The sequence below is a fragment of the Panthera onca genome, chromosome B1 (genome assembly GCF_046562875.1).
Source record: "Panthera onca isolate mPanOnc1 chromosome B1, mPanOnc1 haplotype 2, whole genome shotgun sequence".
Classification (NCBI taxonomy): domain Eukaryota; kingdom Metazoa; phylum Chordata; class Mammalia; order Carnivora; family Felidae; genus Panthera; species Panthera onca.
In genome coordinates, this window is record NC_138342.1 from 55,940,984 (window position 1) to 55,961,527 (window position 20,544).

General features: G+C 35.1%; 1 pseudogene; it reads left to right on the forward strand.

Annotated features, from left to right (window-relative positions):
* The window catches only part of LOC132693085 (UDP-glucuronosyltransferase 2B31-like), a 30,431-nt pseudogene that overhangs the window by 3,920 nt on the left and 5,967 nt on the right, over positions 1 to 20,544 (forward strand).

Genomic DNA, 20,544 nt, shown 5'->3' on the forward strand with positions numbered 1-20,544 from the left:
AAAATGCTGTTGGTGTTTTGATAGGGATTATATGAAATCTGTAAATTACTTTGGGTAGTGCAGACAGTTTAGTATTTGTTCTTCCAATCCATGAGCTACTCTGAGTATCTCAGTTAGTTAAGCATCCAGCTCCTGATTTCGGCTCAGGTCGTGATCTCATGGTTTATAAGTTCAAGCCCCACATCTGGCTTTGTGCTGACATTGTGGAACCTGTTTGGGATTCTCTCTCTCTGCCCATCCCCCACTTGTGCTTGCTCTCTCTCTCAAAATAAATAAACTTAAAATAAATGAATATAACCACTAACACCTGCATCCTATTATAAAATTGAACTATGTGAAAGTCTTTGATTTCATGACCAAATTCTCTTTTCTTCCTGACCTTTAAACATATTCACGTGACTGGGGCTTCTGAATGGCTCAGCCAGTTAAGTGTCTAACTTGGCTCAGAGCATGATCTCATGGTTCACAAATTTGAGCCCCGCATCGGACTCTGTGCTGACAGCTCAGTGCCTGGATCTTGCTTCAGATTCTGTGTCTCCCTCTCTCTCTGCCCCTCCCCCACTTGCACTCTGTCTCTCTCTCTCTCAAAAATGAATAAACATACATATTTTTAAAAAAATATTCACCTGGCTGCTTTCACTCTCATATTCAGCCTTTGATAGGTAACAGATGTAAGGTCTTACTACCTAGTTAACCTCTTAAGGCTCAACACAGAGGCAGCAGACAGAAATGCCCATCTTCCAGTCTTTCCCTGAAAGAGGTCTATTTCGTACTTTAAAAGCTGCTTCCCAAGGAATAGGCTTCCAATTCAGCACAAATCTATCAACAGATTGCAATTCTCCCCGGAGTCCAGGGAGGCCTGTGGGTACCATTTTCATGTTCACATTTTTGCCCATTGCAGATTACCACTGCTTCACTGGAATGAGGTTGTACACACGTCTGACATGCCAGTTTTTGTGGCAGCTGCACAGGAAACACCAAACTTGATCCTTGGTTCTGGGATATTCTTCAAATACATCACACATTAGGTCACAAAAATGTCTAAATAAACTTAAGAAAATTGAAATCATATCAAGCAACTTTCCTGACTTCGTCAGAAGTGTCACAAGTGTTGTAGTGTGGAATAATAAGAAATATATAGATTGGTCTTGATTCCCAGGTCCTGACAGAGAGCTCCTAAACTCCTTATAAATTTCTTAGTGGTAAGTACACTAGAACATCTTCTATTCTAACAATTGGTCTTTGATCCCTGTCCCTGACACAAGGCTTCTAAAACTCTTATATATTCCTAAGTGATAAGAACACTAAGAGCATCTTTTATTCTAATGAGGTAACTCTAGGCCGACTCCTGGGTGGGATCTGGTCACCAGAAAGACCACAGCATAATTTGATCTTGCAACTTTCAACCTCACTCCCCACTGCTTTAGACAGAGCAAAGGAGCTAGGACTGGAGTTAATATTGATCATGCCTACATGAGGAAGCCTCTATAAAAACTCCAAAAAGTACAAGGTTCAGAGAGCTTTTAAATGGGAGAACACATCCATGGATTGGGGGAACAATGGAACAAATGGAACATAGAACAAATGGAACATGGAACAAATCCACTGATATAGAACCTACTACAATCCAAAACCTCTAAGACTTTGTCTTACGTGTCTTCTCATTTGGCTGTTCACATCCTTTAATACTCTGATAGACATAATTAAGTGTTTCCCTGACTTCTGTGAACTGTTCTAGCAACTTATCAAATCCAAAGAGGGAGGAGGCCATGGAAACTTACAATTTGTAGCCAAGTTGAACAGAAGTTGAGGGTAACCAGAGTATGGACTACTTGTAATTGGCATCTGAAGTGACATCTCATGGGACAAGAGCCCTTAACCTGTGAAATCTGTTGCCTCCAGGTAGCTGGTGTCAGAATCAAATTCGAGGACACCCAGGTGGTATCACAGAGAATTTCTTGATATGGTAAAAAACAAAACAAAACACATATTTGGTGGCCAGTTGTGTCAAGAATGTTTTTAGCATGGTAGTAGTATAAGAGTAAGGAGAAACACAGGAAGAAGACTGGAATGTTTTCTTACATTAAGAAACTAGAAATCAATTCAGAAAAGAAAACTGGTAAATTCACAAATATGTAGAGATTAAACAACATACTACTAAACAACCAGTGGGTCAAAGAAGAAATTAAAGGGAAATCAAAAAATATCTTAACGATAAATGAAAATACAGGTATAAAGTAAGAAAATTTATAACATGCAGCAGAAGCAGTTCTAGAGAGAAGTTCATATGGATAAACACCTATACTAACTTTATTTTTTTTAATGTTTATTTTTGAGACAGAGAGAGACAGAGCATGGAAGGTGGTGGTGGGCGGGGTGGTCAGAGAGAGGGAGACACAGAATCGGAAGCAGGCTCCAGGCTCGAGCTGTCAGTGCAGAACCCGACGTGGGGCTCTAACTCACAAACTGTGAGATCATGACCTGAGCTGAAGTCGGACACTTAACCGACTGAGCCACCCAGGTGCCCCAACATCTACACTAACTTTAAAAGAAAGATCCCAAATTAAAAAAAGTTTTTTTACACCTCAATGAACTAGAAAAGGAACAAACCACACTCATTATTAGACGGAGGGAAATAACAAAGATCTGAACAGAAATAAATGAAATAGAGACTAAAAGACAATAGAAAAGATAAATGAAACTAAGTGCCATTTTTTAAAAAGATGAACAAAATAGAAAACCTATAGCTAGACTTACAAAGAAAAAAGAGAAAAGACTCAAAAGAATAAAATTAGAAATTAAAGAAGAGACGTAACAGCTATAACACACAAATATGACAAATCATAAGAGGCTACTGTGAAAAAATACATGCCAACAATTTGAACTACCTACAAGCAATGGGCAAATTCCTAGAAACACACAACCCACGGAGACTGAATCATGAAGGAATAGAAAATCTGAACTGACCACTTATCAGTAAGCAAATTGAAACAGTAATCATATCACTCAAAAAATAAAAGAGCAGGAGCAGGTAGCTTCACTACCAAATTCTACCAAACATTTATTTATTTATTTATTTATTTATTTTTTTTTTTTTAAATTTATTTTTGGGACAGAGAGAGACAGAGCATGAACGGGGGAGGGGCAGAGAGAGAGGGAGACACAGAATCGGAAACAGGCTCCAGGCTCCGAGCTATCAGCCCAGAGCCTGACGCGGGGCTCGAACTCACGGACCGCGAGAGCGTGACCTGGCTGAAGTCGGACGCTTAACCGACTGCGCCACCCAGGCGCCCCTCTACCAAACATTTAAAGAAAAATTATAGCCAATCCTTCTCAAACTCTTCCAAAAAAATAGGAGAGAACAGTCCAAATTTATTTTATGAGGCCCACATTAACCTGAAACCAAAATCAGACAAGAACACTATAAGAAAAGAAAATTAGAGGTCGATATCCCAGATAACACGGATGTTAAAATCCTCAACAAAATAATAGCAAGCTGAATTTAACCACAGATTAAAGGAATGTATTAAAAAATTGCATACCATCATCAAGCGGAATTTATTCCAAGGATGGTTCAACATCTGCTAGTCAATCCATGTAACATACCACATCAAAAAAAGTACAGATGAAAGTCATATGATCATCTCAATAAATGCAGGAAAAAAACCTACCTACGAAAGTCAACATCCATTTATGACATAAACTCTCAACAAAGTGGGTATAGAAGGAAAACACCTCAACATAATAAAGGCCATTTATGGCCATCTCACAGCTGGTACTCAAAGGTGAAAAGCTGAAAGGTTTCCCTCTAAGATAAGGAGCAAGACAAGATACCCACTCTTGCCACCTTTATTTAACATAGTACTGGCAGTCCTTCCCATAGCATTAGGCAAGAAAAAAAATAAAATCACCCACATTGGAAAGGAAGGATTAAGACTGTCTCTATTTTCAGGTGACATAATATTATATGTAGAAAACTATAAAGACTACACACACACATAGACACACACACTACTAGAAGTAATGAAGGATTTCAGTAAACTTGTAGTGTACAAAATCCAAACACAAATCTCAGTTGCATTTCTATACCCTAACATCAACTATCAGAAAGGAAAATTAAGCTGTCTTCCTCAGTGCTACCTGAAAAAGTGGCAGCCATCTCCTACTGGGCATCATGGCCACCCTCAGACCTCTGGTGAAACCAAAGATCATTAAAAAGAGGACCAAGAAATTCATCCAGCACCAGTCAGAAATTCAATATGTCAAAACTAAGTGCAACTGGAAGAAACCCAGAGACATTGGCAATAAGGTGCACAGAAGATTCAATGACCAGATCTTGATGTCCAACATTGGCTATGGGAACAAGAAAGTAAAGTACATGCTGCCCAGTGGCTTCTGGAAGTTCCTAGTCCACAACATCAAGGAGCTTAAAGCACTACTGTTCTTCAGCAAATCTTACAGTGCAGAGATTGCTCACAATGTCTCCTCTAAGAACTGTAAAGTCATTATGGACAGAGCAGCCCAGTTGGCCATCAGAGTCACCAATTCCAGTGCATGCTGCACAATGAAGAAAATGAATAGACAGCTTATGTGCATGTCATATTTGTGTTAAAAAAAGAGAAATTAAGAAAGCAACCCCGTATATAATTGTACCAAAGAGAACAAATACTTAAATACATTTAACTAGGGAGGCGAGATATCTGTACACTGAAAATTAAAGAGACTGATGAAAGAAACTGAAGAAGACTCAAATAAATAGAAAGATATTTCATGCTCATGTATGGGAAGAAGTAACATTGTTAAAATGTCCACACTACCCAAAGCAATCTATAGATTCAATGCAATCCCTATCAAAATTCCAATAGTATTTAGTATTTTTCTTTTATTTAAAATGTTTATTGATTTTTGAGAGACAGAGTATGAGCGGGGAAGGGGCAGAGAGAGGGAGACACAGAATCTGAAGCAGGCTTCAGGCCCTGAGCTGTCAACACAGAGACTGACGCAGGGCTTGAACTCACGAACTGCGAGATCATGACCTGAGCTGAAGTCGGATGCTCAACCGACTGAGCCACCCAGACACCCGTCAGTATTTTTCATGGAAATAGAGCAACCCTAAAATTTGTAGGAAACCACAAAAGGCCCCAAATAGTGAAAGCAATCTTGAAAAACAAGTACAGAGCTAGAGGTGTCACACTTTCTGATTTTAAATCATGTTACAAACCTATAGTAATCTTAACAGTAAAATATTGGCAAAAGAGATCAAAGGAACAGAATAGAGAGCCTGGAAATAAACTCACACATATATGGTCAATTAACTTAAGACAAAGGAGGCAAGAATATGCAATGGGGAAAGGACACTATTTTCAATAAATATTGGGGAAACAGGACAGTCACATGCAAAATAAGAACACTGGACCCCTATATTGCACCCTACACAAAAATTAACTCAAAATGGATTGAAAACTTAGATATGAGACCTGAAACTATAAAACTTCTAGGAGTAAAACATAGGGGATCTGCTCCTTGATACTGGTCATTGCAATAACTTTTTAGATATAACACAAAAAGCAAAGGCAACAAAAGCAAAATAAACCAGTGGGACAACACCAAAATAAAAGGCTTCTGCATAGCAAAGGAAACTGTCAACAAGATGGAAAGGTAATTTGTAGAATGAGAGAATATATTTACAAATTATCTTCCTGATAAGCAGTTCACATCCAAAATATATGTAAATAACTCATGTAACTCAATAGCAAAATAACAAACAATCCAATTAAAATAATGGGTAAATGAACTGAATAGACGTTTTTCCAAAGGAGACACACAAATAGCCAACAGGTACATGAAAAGATGCTCAACATCACTAATCATCATGGAAATGCAGAAACAAAATAATGAGATGTCACCTAACACTTATTAAAATGGCCCTTATCAAGAAGACAAGAGGTAACAAGTGTTGGCAAGGATGTGGAGAAAAAGAAACCCTTGTGCACTTCAGTGGGAATGTAAATTGGTGCAGCCACCACAGAAAACACTAGGGAGGTTCTTTAAAATATTAAAAGTAAAACTATTGTATGACCCAGCCACCCAAGGAAATGAAATCACTATCTCAAAAAGGTATCTGCACTCCCATGTTTACTTTGGCATTATTTACAATAGCCATAACATAGGAACATTCTAAGTGTCATCAGTGATGAATGGATAAAGAAAATGTGGTGTATTGATATATAGCTAGGGATATTATTAAGTCATAAAAAAGAAAGAAATCATGCCATTTGTGACAACATGAATGGACTTCAAGGGCATGATGCTAAATGAAATAAATCAGACAGAGAAGACAAATACTGTATAATCTCACTTGTATGTGAAATCAAAAAAATTGAACTCACAGCAATGGTGAACCGGCTGGTGGTTGCCAGAGATAAAAGCTGGAGTTTGGGGGAAATGGGTTAAGGTGGTCAAAAGTACAAACTTTTAGTTATGATATAAATAAGATCTGGGGATGTAATATACAGCATGTTGACTATAATCAATGATATTGTATTGTATATTTGAAAGTTGTTAAAAGAATAGATCTTACAAGTTCCCATTATAAGAAAAAAGATTTGTACCTATGTGAGGTGATGGATATTAACTAAACTTATATATATACACACAATATATACATGCACCAAATTATTAAGTGGTATACCTTACAGTGTTATATGCCAATATCTCTTAGTAAAACCAGAAAATAGATTTTTAAAACACAGACACTAGAAAAAGAAGAGCAAACAAAACTCAAATATAGTAGAAGAAAGGAAATAACAAAGATTAGAGCTGAGATACCCAAAAACGGAGAATAACAAACAGTAAAGCAAAAGAACAGAACCAAAAATTTGGTTCTTTCAATATATCAACAAAACTAATAAATCTCTAGCTAGATGGACACCCCAAAAAAGAAAAGACACAAATTTCTAAAATAAGAAATGAGATTGGAGATACAACTAGCAACCTTAGGCAAATAAAAAGGATCATAAGAGAACATTAACAGAAACTGTATGCCAGCAAATGAGATATAGGTGAAATGGACAAATCACTAGATAGACATGAATATGAAAAGAACTCAAGTAGAAACAGAAAATCTGAATAGACCTATGACAACAACAACAAAAAGATTGATTGAATTAGGGATCAAAAAACTACCACAAAGGAAAGCCCAGGCCCAGATGGATCCATTGAGTGATTCTGCCAAGAATTTAAAGAAAAATTAGTATCAATTATTTTTTTAAATTCTCCAAAAAATACAAGAGCAGAAAATACATTCAATAAAACATGATACTAAAACCAAACAATGACATCACAAGAAAACTACAGACCAATATCCCTTTTGAATATACCCAAAAACCCTCAAAAAAATGCTAGTGAACCAAATCTTTAACCATGTAAGAAGAATTATATATACACACACACACAAATGGAACTAATCCCAGGAATGCAAAGTGGCTTTAATATCTGAAAAATCAATTAATATAATACCACATACAAATAGAATAAAAGACAAAACTGCATGATTATCTCAATAAATGCAAACAAATTCACTGTTGTTATTCTATGAACTCCAACAACCTTCATGACAAGAATACTCAATATATCAAGGAATAGAAGTGAGCTTCCTCACACTGAGAAAAGGCATCTACAAAAAATCCATGCCAACATCATACTTAATGGTGAAAGACCTAATGCTTTCATTCTTAGATAAGGAAAAAGACAAGGAAAGCCAGTCTCTTCACTTTCATTTAATGTAGTATGTAGGTACTAGCTAAGACTTTAAACAAGAATATGAAATAAAATAAATCCTAATTTGCAAGGAAGAAGTAAAACTATTGACTGATGACATGATCTTATGTAGAGAAAATCTAAGGGTGACACTAAAATAATATTATATCAAAACACAAACTAAGGAAGTTTTCAGGATACAAGATCAATACACAGAAAGCAATTGAGTGTCTATATATTTTGCAATGACCACTCCAAAATGAAATTAAGAATACAATTCCATTTACAATACCATCAAAAAGAATAAAATACTTAGGAATAAATTTAACAAAGGAAATTCAAAACTCACACCATTGAAAACTCTAAAATACTGTGGAAGGACATTAAAGACTATCTAAATCACTTCCTGATTTCAGAGCCAACTATAAATCTACAGTACTCAAGGGAGTGTGTTACAGGCATAGCGATAGATGTATAGATCAATAGATTTTAAATCCAGAATAATTCCTTCTGGGAAAATTAATTATCCACATGTGAAAGAATGAAGTTGGATCACTCTACCTCAAACCATATACAAAAATTAACTCAAAATAAATAAAAAATCTAATGTAAGACTTAGAAAAATAATTTTAAAAGCTCTTAGTAAAAAATATGGGGTAATATTTGTAACCTTAGATTCAACAATGTTTTCTTAGGTAAAACACCAAAAGCACAAACAACCAAATTAAATTTGTATTAGTTGAACATCAAAATTAAAATTATTGTGTTTCAAAGGATATCATCAAAAAAGTGAAAAATAAACAACCCACAGAATTAGAGAATATATTTGCAAATCATGTCTGATAATGAGCTTGTACTGAAAACATATAAAGAAATACTACAACTCAATAATAGGAAAATAACCAATAAAAAATGAGTATCTAAAGTATCTAAAACAAATTTCTACATGGAAGATATACAAATGACCAATAAGCACATGAAAAAAAATGCTCAACATCGTTAGGCATCAGGGAAATATAAGTGAAAACCACAATGAGATACAACTTCATGCCCAGTACCATAACTATAAACAAAAAGACAATAACAAGTGTTGACAAGAATGTGGGGAAATTAAAATCATTATATATTGCTTCTAGGAATTAAAAATGGTACAGCCACTTTGGAAAACAATTTGCAAATTCCTCAAAGGTTAAACAGAGAGTGACTATATGAACCAGCAATTCCACTTCTCGGTATATACCCATGAAAAACGACAACGTGCACATGTGCAGATTTTTCACCTCCCGGTTAAATGTTCACCTAACAATTTTATTCCCTTTGATGCAACTGTAAATGGGATTCCTTTCTTAATTCCTCTTTCAGATAGTTCATTGTTAGTGTATAGAAACTCAACTGGGTTTTGTATGTTGCTTTTGATCCTGCAATTTTACTGAATTCATTTATTAGTTGTAACAGTTTTTTGGTGGAGTCTTTAGCATTTTCTATATATATCATGCCACCTTCAGAGAGAATTTTACTTCTTTTCTGCTTGGGAGCAGGTTCCATATTGTCAGTGCAGAGCCCAGGGCAGGGCTCAAACTCATGAACCTTGAGATCATGACCTGAGCTGAAACCAAGACTTAGGCGCTTAACCAAATGAGCCACCCAGGCATCTCTCAAATTTTTATCAAGCAGTATGATGTTAGAGGTGAGCTTGCCAGATATGGCCTTTATTATACTGAAGTATGTTCCTGGTATACCTAATTTGGTGGGAGCTTTTATCATGAAAGGATGTTAAATTTTGTCAACTGCTTTCCTGCACCTATTAAAATAATTATATGACTTTTATCCTTCATTCTGTTAGTGTGATGTATCATGTTAATTTGTTGAATCATCCCTGCATACCAGAGATGATTTCCACTTGGCATGGTGAAAGATCTTAATGTGCCTTTGAATTTGGTTGTTAGTATTTTGTTGGTGAATATACTGATGTGAATGACATTAGAGATAAAATGTTCCTCTCACATTTCTCTCACATCACCTTTCATATATATATATATATATATATATATATATATATATATATATATAAATATATATGTAGATCTATATAGATATACACAACACCCACACACAATTGCTTTATCAAAGAACACTGTCAAACATCTTTGGCTCATCATTCCAAATTGCTTTCAGAAAATTACTACAGTCACATGACAAAATTCTCATTTCGTCTAACAGTTGTTTTATGTTTTTGTATGTGTTTTTCCACCCACAAAGAACCAATATATTATCTGAGTTAATGGCGAAGGCTCAAATATGGCTCATTTGAACCTACTGGGATTTTGAATTTTCTCGTCTACTCTTACCACATTTTCATTTTGTTGGGGGACTCACCTGCAAACCTGCTGAACCCCTGCCTAAGGTAATATATTTCTTTATTTTGCTTTGGTCACTTTGCATTTTCAATATGAATGATTCTATTCTTTACTTAGTTTATTTATAGTGAGAGAGATATGGGAAGCTAAAGTGACCTGCCAATTAGAAACTCACGTATTTCTATACAACACAAGTACCTGAATTTCGTTAACATTACAAAATAAAGTGGAATTCCTGGGAGACTTTGAGAATAGTGTCAGTTAAATCAAGGCCTAAATTATTCAATACATAAGTAAGTAGCAGATATTCACTAAAAGAATACTTCCAAAGTAGTTAGCATATTCTAAAGGTAAGTGCCAACATGCAGGGAAACTGTAGTTTCATGATCACCGACCTGACACTCTATCTGGAAAGACAGAATACAAGCACATAATAAAAACAGAATGAAACATGTTATAATAATGAAGGATCACAGCGGTAAGGAACATTCAGTGGGAATCACAGAGAGCATATCTCAGTCATTGATAATCAAGGTGCAATCCACGGGATATGCAGAAGGATATACAGAAGGATATGTAGAAGTGATGGGAGCAGAGAGTAAGGAAGACACAAAAGCAAAGCATGTAAAAGAAGGATGACAGTTCTCAAGAGCTCCAAATTTAGCCTAGCAGGAAGATGCCAAGTGAAGGACAGATGATGCTGGAGGGAGAAGCTGGAGACAGACAATCATAAGGAGGTTCAAACATCTAGTAAGGGCATTAAGGAGAAAACGAAAAGGTTTAAGAAAGGGAGTAATATGATCACATTTCCTTCTTTAAAAAATCCCTCGGGATGTAGTCACTGAGTTAGCCTGCAAAAGAGCAAGAGTGAAAAGGGGGACCACTCAGCAGGCTGTTGCAAAATATAGGCAGCAATTATGGAAAACTACACTACACTGTTCATAGAGAGATGATAGTAATAATCATCATTGCTCGTATTGCTGCTGTGGAGGAAAAAATAGTACACATAAAACATCCCAAATATCTTTGGCACATACTCAGTAATCCAGAAGAAATGTTAACTCGGTATTATTGTTATTTTGGTACTATCACATACTATTAATAATCAACCCAATGGTGCCAACCACCCAGATCTAATTCCTCATTTAATAGGAACTGGTTTTCTAACACATCAAGATTATACTCTCTAGAAAAGTCCTAGAGAGCAGGTATCCTATGGAGTTGTTTAAAAGTATATGTGTAAGGATTGGCAATGAGACAAGCATGTTAAAATGCTCACCTTTTTTGGTAAGGGTTAAGGCTTTTTGCCAGTTCTCTAACTAAAAGGAAAACCATTCCTCGATGATATAAATGTGTTCCCTAACAGTGTTGGAGCTAAATCCAACATTTATTTGCATCTGCTCCAGTATTTAAATCACTCCTCAACTACGTGAGTGGAACTAGAGGGTATTATGCTAAACGAAATTAGTCGGAGAAGGACAAATATCATATGATTTCACTCATATGAGGACTTTAAGACAAAAAACAGATGAACATAAGGGAAGTGAAAATAATATAAAAACAGGGAAGGGGACAAAACATAAGAGAGTCTTAAATATAGAGAATAAACAGAGGGTTGCTGGAGGGTTTGTGGGAGGGGGGGTTGGGCTAAATTGGTAAAGGGGCATTAAGGAATCTACTCCTGAAATCACTGTTGCACCATATGCTAACTTGGATGTAAATTGAAAAATAAATAAATTATTAATAATAAAAAACATTCCTCATATGAAATCCCATGATTTTACATCTTAGAGCATTTAAAAAAGTTTTTTTTTTTATGTTGTTATTTACTTTTTGAGATAGAGAGAGACAGAGCATGAGCAGTGGAGGGGCAAAGAGAGAGAAGGAGACACAGAATCTGAGGCAGGCTTCAGGCTCTGAGCTGTCAGCACAGAGCCCGACGCGGGGCTCGAACTCACAAAGTGTGAGATCATGACCTGAGCTGAAGTTGGACACTTAACCGACTGAGCCACCCAGGCACCCCCCATCTTAGAGCATTTTAAAAGAGTGACTTAGTCTGTTAGAACAGATGTTTTCTTCCTACACCAAATTTACAGAAAACCTCAGTAAAGCTCCCCTAGGGAATATAGGTCTCAACATCATAGCTGCCTGACAGAATGAGCACAGAGAAAATGTAGACTTCATATATAATAAGAACCATAAATTCTGCCATATAATAAAGATCAAATAATCTCTACCACTTGAATCTTAAAACTACCCACAGTTTAAAATTACAAACAATTCTATTCAGTTTATAGGATGATATTCCTTATGAAGGAAAACAATAATCTAATACATTTTAAATTGATAAATCTTTAAAACATAAATAGGAAGCAAATGATCTTTAGTGGACTACTTTACAATTCTTAAGAGATCCTTTTGTCTACCTCTTTACTGGTAGCAACATAAAACTGGTATCTTATTTGAGAGTAAAACACAATGTATCTTTTGATTGCAAATTATTTATGCTACCTCTGATAAGTTTCACAAAGTTCAATGACAGTGGTAAAATTAGTGAAAGTTCTACCTTAGCTAACCTTATTCTTAAAAGATTTCCTCTTTCAGTTTTGAGAAAATAATTGTCAGTAGGAAGGAGAAAAAAAAGGAGGAAGAGAAGGACAAGAAGGATGTGTGGCAGATAATAATGATTGCTAATAGTAGCTGTTGTTATTAAGTTGCAAAACCAAGATTTGAATCCATGTCAGTGACTGTGAAGACATTGTTACACAAAGAAATGGTTTCTACACACTACTTACTTTTCCATTAATTATTACCTTCTCAGAAAATTTTTGTACACTTTTTAAGAATTAAGACATTTGGCAAGATGCATCAAGAGTCTTAAAAATGTTTATAGCCTTTGGCTTCATAATATACTCATAAAACTATACAAAGAAAAATAATCCAGAGGTGCAAAATCTATTTTGGGCAATTATTCATAAGAGTAAACACTGTAAATAATGGAAGTATCGTAAATATCCAAAATTAAGCAATGAGTAAATAACTTATATTTGTGCATATTACACCATTATAATCGGTTTAATCAAATAATGCTTAATTACACTAAATTAGTTGTAATATGAGGTTTAGTTGAAAAGAAAGGGACAAAATGGTAAATATAAGAGCACAATTTCCTTATAGAATGAAAAAAAGTATAAATTAGGATTAAAATTTTCAAAACATGTCATAATATAGATTTAATTATATGAATAAAGATTAGAATAAAAACATACAAATTTTAGCATAATGTCCTCAAGCTCCATCCATTTGGTCCCAAATAGCAGGATTTCCTTTGTTTTCATAGGTAAATAATATTCCATTGTGTGTGTGTGTGTGTGTGTGTGTGTGTGTGTGTGTATATATATATATATATATATATATATATATATATATCACATCTTCTTTACCATTCATTTGTTGATGGCCACTTAGGCTGTCCCTCGATTGTTGTGAATAATGTTTCTATACATATGGGAGTGCATATATCTTGTCAATATCCTGTTATTTCTTTTGGGTATACACCCAGAAATGGAATTGTTGGATTATATGGTAGATATATTTTTTGTTTAGTGTTTTATTTTTGAGAGAGAGGGAGTGTGAGTGGAGAAGGGGCAGGGAGAAGGGGACGGAAAATCCAAAATGGGCTCTGCACTAACAGCAGGGGCTCAAACTCACAAACTGTGGTATCATGACCTGAGCCAAAGTTGAGCCATCCAGGAGCCCTGGCAGATCTATTTTGTTTTTGAGGAATCTCCATATTGTTTTTCATAGTGGCTGAACCAATTTACATTCCCATGTACAGTGTACAAAGGTTCCCCTTTCTCCTCATCCTCACAAACACTTATCACTTCCTGATAATAGCCATTCTAACAGATATGAGGTTATATCTCATTGTGGTTTTGATTTGCATTTCTTTGATGATAAGTGATACTGAGCATCATTTTGTGTACCTCTTGGTTACTTGGATATCTTCTTTGGAAATATGTCTATTTAGTTCCTCTGCCCATTTTTTAATCATATTGTTTGTTTTTTTGTAATTGAGTTGTAGGAGTTCCTTATATATTTTGGATAATAACCACTAATCCAATATATGGCTTGCAAATATTCTCCCATTCTATAGGTTGCCTTTTCATTTTGCTGTTTGAAAGCTACTAAGTTTGATGTAGTCCCACTTGTTGGTTTTGTTTTTGTTGTTTGTGGTTTTGGTCTCATGTCCAAAAAAATCACGGCCAAGACCAATGTCAAGGAGCTTCTTCACTATCTTATCTTTTAGTAGTGTTATAGTATCAGATCTTATGTTTAAGTCTCTGATTTATTCAAGTCAATCTTCGTGACTGGTATAAGATACAGGTCCAATTTCATTTTTCTGACACAGTTTTCCTAACACCATTCATTGACAAGATTATCCTTTCCCCATTGGTTATTCTTGGTTCCCTTTTTGAATATTAGTTGACCATTTATATAGGGTTTAATTCTGGACTCGGTATTCTGTTCTACACGCCTATATGTCTATTTTTATGCTGGTCCCATAGTGTTTTAATTACTATAGTTTTGCAACATAGTTTGTAATCAGGGAGTGTTATGACTTCGGCTTTGTCCTTCTTCCTGAGGGATGCTTTGCCTAATTGTAGTCTTTTGTGGTTCCATAACAGTTTTATGCTTGTTTATTCTATTTCTGTGAAGAAAGTCATTGACACTTTGATAGGGATTGTATTGGATCTATAGATGTTTTTGGGTATTATGGACATTTTAGCAATATTAATTCTTTACATCCATGAACATGGGAGGTCTTATCATTTGAGTCTTCTATTTTTTTTTTTTTTCCACAATGTCTTATAGTTTTTGTTGTATAGACCTTTCATTTCTTTGGTTAAATTTATACCCAGATACTTTATTGTTTTTGATGCTTTTATTAATAGGACAGTTTTGTTTATTTTTTAGATGTTTCACTACTGGTGTATAAAAATGCAATTGATTTCTGTATGTCAATTTTATATTCTGCAACTTTACTAAATTGGTTGATTAGTTACAACAGTTTCTTTGGGTGAGTCTTTGGAATTTTCTATATACAAAATTATATAATCTGCAAAAAAACACAACTTACTTATTCTTTTCCAATCAGATGTCTTTTACTTCTTATTTTGCCTAGTTGTTCTATCTAGGACTTCTAGTACTATATTGAATAGGGCTGGCAAGAGTAGTATACTTATCTTCTTCCTGATCTTACAGGATAAGCTTTCAATTTTTCACCATTTAGTATAGTGTTAGTTATGGATTTGCCAGATACAACCTTTATTATGTTGAGTTGTATTCCTTCTATGACCAATATGTTGAGGGTTTTTTTTTTTTTTATCATGAAAGGATGTTGTATTATTATTTTTTTTTTGAGGAGTTCACAATTAAATTTATTTATTTATTTTTTAATATATGAAATTTATTGTCAAATTGGTTTCCATACAACACCCAGTGCTCATCCCAAAAGGTGCCCTCCTCAATACCCATCCCCCACCCTCCCCTCCCTCCCACCCCCCATCAACCTTCAGTTTGTTCTCAGTTTTTAACAGTCTCTTATGCTTTGGCTCTCTCCCACTCTAACCTCTTTTTTTTTTTCCTTCCCCTCCCCATGGGTTTCTGTTAAGTTTCTCAGGATCCACATAATGGAGAGTGTGATGCTAAGTGAAATAAGCCATACAGAGAAAGACAGATACCATAAGGATGTTGTATTATATCAAACCTGTATTTGTATCTATTAGGATTGGATTATTTTATTTTTTATTTTATTAATGTGATGTATTAGAGTTACTAGTTTCCATATATTGAACTATCCTTGCATCTCAGGAATAAATCCCACTTGGTCATGGTGTATAATCCTTTTAATATGGTCTTGAATTCAGTTTGCTAATATTTTGTTGAGAATTTTTACATCTATATTCATCAAGGATATTGATTTGTAGTTTTCTTTCTTGAGGTGTCCTTATTTGGCTTTAGTATCAGGGTAATGCTGGCCTTGGAGAATGATTTTGAAAGTGCTTCCTCCTCTTCAAGTTTTTGGGAGAATTTGAAAAGGATTGGCATTAATATTTCTTTACATGTTTGTTAGACTTCACCAGTGAAGCTGTCTGTTCCTGGGAATTTCTGTGTTGGAAGGTTTTTGATTACTGATTCGATCTCTTTACGCATTATTGGTCTGTTCAGATTTCTATTTCTTCATAATTCAGTCTTGATAGGTTCTGTGTTTCTAGGAATTTATCCCTTTCTTCTAGGTAATCTAATTTGTTGGCATATAATTGTTCATAGTAGTTTTTTGTGATCCTATGCATTTCTGAATTATCAACTATAACGTCTTCTAATTTTGAGTCTTTTTCCTTAGTCTATCTAAAGCTTTGCCAATTTTGTTTATCTTTTCAAAAGGACAAAGAAAAAATATGCAATATCTCTCATATGTGGAATCTAAATAAGCCAAACTCATAAAAAACAGAGAGCGGTTAGTGTGGTTATCAGGGGCTAACCACCAAAAAAAGTGGAGAAATAGCAGAGATATTGTTTAAGGGTACGGACTTGCAACTAGCAGTAAGTACGTCTTAGAAAGCTAACGCAGAGTATAGTGAATACAAAAATAATGTATTATAGTCCCCAAATTTGCTAAGAGACTAGATCTTAATTATTCCAACCACAGAAAGGAAATCATTATGTGACACAATAGAGGTGCTATAATTACAATGGCAATCATATCACAATATACAAATGTATCAAGTCAACCTGTTGTGTACCTTAAATTACACAATGTTATATATCATATTTCAATTTAAAAAAAGAAAGCATACAAAATATTAAGCCAGGCATATCCTGATATAAAGCATGAGTAACTCTTATTTCCTTCTTTGTAATTTTTTATACTTTTGCAAATTTTCTTGCAATAAGCTTAAATTATTTTCATAAGCATGTCAGGGAATGAGAACAACCAGTGCACATCAGTCATTAATCCACAGAGGATATATTACTGTAATACCATAAGGAACCATCTTCCACAGTACAAATGAAGAAGCTTTAGGCCAATGAAACAAAACACTGAACACAGGTAACCTTAACTGTTGGTACACATCACTGAAATCACACATGTTACAAGGATGCACTAGGTGAATTACAGGAAAGTTCAGTGATCCTCATATTAAAAATAATGTCATCTGGGTGGAATTATACTTTGAAGAATGCTCTACAAAAATAGTCCGCAGGATCACCAAAGCTTGAAAACAGTTTCCTTTTTCTGTAAAAAAATTTTGAAAAGAAGTTTTTTGACAATGATTAGGGTGAGAAAGTAGAGTTTTTATATTGGAAAGTTAGATCATTATGTTCCAGAGAGAAAAGAACTAATAACCAATTTAAAGAAAAGAAGCAAAAAAAAAAAAAAAAAAAAGAGACAAAGATGAGTATATGGTTTCGACCAGGTATCCAGGAAACTTTTGTTCCTCTACAATTTTTTTTTCTTTTTTCTTTTTTTGGTAGGAGGGTACACTGAGCAACGTGGAGTTAGTCTAGCGTAGAAAGTAATATTTGTTTTTAATTGCCATGGATCAGGGACAAGACATGGTGATTCTGAAACATTTGCAGGCAAATATGTCCTCACCAGGAGCCTTATATAGTTTGAACTGAACTACTAAGGAGGATGACCACATGTCTGCTGGACAAAGCCCTGCGTACTTCTCCCACCGTAGTGCAAGTGCTCTCTGAGACACTCACTGTGGTGATGACCAGGACCCCTCCATTCACTTCCAGCTACACAGAGCACATTCTGATGAGACATCAATTTTACAATATAATTTCAGGGCATATGGTATCATATGTAGACAAACCCAGCAATATTGTTACTCAAATATGTAACTACAGAAGTATATTTCCGGGTTATAAAGAGGATTCGTAGGATGCTTTCACAAAAGTTCAAACTATAATACCATACTCCTCAATGTCAGCAATCAGTAATTTAAGGAGAGAGTTTGGGAAATTTCAAAAAATTTGAAGGTAAGGTATAAAGAATTATAAGGCTGAGATAATGTTAGATATAAACTCATCTTAATCGTAAGTAACATTTTCCTAGTGCTCATAGTCAGGTAAATGAAATTCTAATGAGTAAAATAATTCTCCAGAAAACCTGCCTGGAATAAACACAAATGATTTAGTAGAAGTATAACAATAAACGATAAATGCTGTGTGGCTCTCTGAGAAAGACAGATACCATATGGTTTCACTCTTATGTGGATCCTGAGAAACTTAACAGAAACCCTTGGGGGAGGGGAAGGAAAAAAAAAAAAAGAGGTTAGAGTGGGAGAGAGCCAAAGCATAAGAGACTCTTAAAAACTGAGAACAAACTGAGGGTTGATGGGGGGTGGGAGGGAGGGGAGGGTGGGTGATGGGTATTGAGGAGGGCACCTTTTGGGATGAGCACTGGGTGTTGTATGGAAACCAATTTGACAATAAACTTCATATATTAAAAAAAAAAAAAAAAGAAAGAAAGAAAAAAAAATGCTGTGTGGCTCTCTTCCAAAAATCCACAGTAGAAATTTAAAAAAAAAAAAAAGGTTTTTTAAAAAAATATTTATTTATTTTTGAGAGAGAGAGAGAGAGAGCATAAATGCGGGAGAGGAATAGAAAGAAGGAGACACAGAATATGAGGCAGGCTCCAGGCTCTGAGCTGTCAGCACAGAGCCCTACACGCGGCTTGAACTCACGAACTATGAGATCATGATCTGAGTCAAAGTCGGACGCTTAACTGACTGAGTCACTCAGGGGCCCCCACAGTAGTAACTGATAGCATTATTTATAAAGAGTCTGAATATAATACTCTCTAAGAGTATCTCCTCCACACTATTGTGTACTGGCTCTATTTAATTTCTTGCTTACACACACATACACTCATTTGCACAAATATATATAATAGAGGAAATTGACCTCATGGACACATCTCTTTCCCAGGATATGAGGGATTAGATCTGTTAAAAAACAGCTATTACTGAAAACAACAAGGAGTTTCCTCAAAAGATTAAAATAGAATTATCAAATGGTCCAGCCATTTCATTTCTGGGTATATATCCAAAAGAACTGAAATCGGGATCCAGATGACAGATTTGTACAGCCATGTTCACAGCAACACTATTAACAAGTGCCAAGAAGCAAAAGCAACCCAAGTGGCATCAAGAGATAAAGTAATAAACTAAACATGGTATAAACAAAAAATGGAATATTACTTGGCCTTTAAAAGGAAGGAAATTCTGACACATGTCACAACACGGACTAAGTTGACAGTAAGCGAAAGGAGCCAGTCACAAAAAGACAAATACTGTGCAATTCAACTTACATGAAGTATCTAGACTTGTCAAATTCATAGAAACAGAAAGTAGAATGATGATTGCCAAGGGCTAGGGAAGAGGGAGATAGAGAGTTTTAATAGGTATAGACTTCCAGCTTTACAAGACAAAAAAGTTCTGAAGATTGGTTGCACAACGAATACACTACTGAACTGTACACTTAGGTATAATTAAGATGGTAAAATTTATATGCATTTTACAATTTAAAAAAAACAGCTGCTCCCTTAATTCCTGATTATATTTTACGTGTTTGTTTCTACAGGTATCCTTTAAATAGTGTTGGTTTTGCTGTTCCTTTTTTTGTGATGGAGCAAATTCTTTTTTCACAGGAAATGGGAAAGTTTTCCCAGAGCTCTGGAAAAAAATGGTATTGTGGTTTTTACTCTGGGGTCAATGGTCAGTAACATGACAGAAAAAAGAGCCGACGTGATTGCATCAGCCCTTGCCAGATTCCACAGAAGGTAAAGTATCTTATAACAAACAGCTACTTAATAAGTCAAGCTCTGTAAAAGTTTTGATTATAAACATTTCCTGCAAGACAGGTAACTATTATGCCTACAAATTTACCTCAGATATCCATTTAAAAACCAAAATAAAACACAGCAGGGGCTAAAGTAGTACCGAGGGTGTCTGACAGTAACTTTGACATTGACACTGTAATATATATCTATATACCATATATAAATTATATATATGTGTGTGTTTATGTGTGTGTGTGTGTGTGTGTGTGTGTATTTATATATGAGGTACACGATTAAATTTTGGTATTATAATGGTATTGTGGGCAGGTACAAAATCACTAAATTCGACCTTATCATTTGCTCCTTTTCACTGAAGGATTCCTGAGGACACTGTGCACGCTGTAGATGTTATCAGAAAAAAAGTTAAACTTTCACAGTAGCTGTACTAGCACAATAATGTTAAGCAATATTGATAAAAATCTGAATGCATCATGCAGTTTTTACACATGCCATATAATCCTTCTTTTCTTTCCTCTAAATTTTGAATAGGCCTATTCAGTGTGCTTTTCAGGA